Source organism: Kogia breviceps, chromosome 14 (genome assembly GCF_026419965.1).
Source record: "Kogia breviceps isolate mKogBre1 chromosome 14, mKogBre1 haplotype 1, whole genome shotgun sequence".
NCBI classification, from domain to species: Eukaryota; Metazoa; Chordata; class Mammalia; order Artiodactyla; family Physeteridae; genus Kogia; species Kogia breviceps.
In genome coordinates this window covers 76,112,862-76,113,571 of record NC_081323.1, presented here as the reverse complement: position 1 = coordinate 76,113,571, position 710 = coordinate 76,112,862, and positions in this window count along the sequence as shown.

Here is a 710-nt window from a genome sequence, read left to right as displayed (position 1 = left end):
TATCTAGATATCCTATTGGTTCTGTTTCTCTGGACCCGGATACACCAGTGTATGATAGAAGATTCCTGACCTCTGCAGGGTTTGTTTCATTTACAAGTCCACGCAATTTTGTAAGTGAAAATTCCCTGTTCCCAGCAATGCTTTTTCAGTTCTGAATAGCTAGATTACCTTTACTAGTAATAGTAATTCTACCATTTTTAAGTAGTTTAGAAAGCAGTTTCATGTAGTTTTCATTCACATGCTGCAAACATGCTCAGAGCATCTAATCAGTAGAGTAGCTGGTGCTAAACTGCAGGTTTTCTGTGTCACAGCTTGATATACCCTCTCTCTCCCACTGCTTCCTGTGCCACCATGAAGAGCCAGTTACAGAAATTCAGAGCTGAAGGGACCTTAAAGGCTATTGGATTCAACCTCCCCATTTTATAGGTTAAGGAACCCAACACCCAGGAGGGGTAAGTACCCCATCAAGGAGCACAGCCTGTTCCTCCACTGGCAGTCCCAGCGCCCAAACATCAGGCCATCATGCACTGGTACCCAAACACCCATTCCTCATAACACCTACCAAGTGGCCATAAGGAGCAGCTGATGAGCCTATTTAATATTTTACTCTGTAGACGCACATATGCCCATTGAACTGGGACAAGCTATCTTTCAAGAGTGACAGGGTCATTCTCAGCACCAGTCATTAAAAAAAGATCGCAAACATGTAA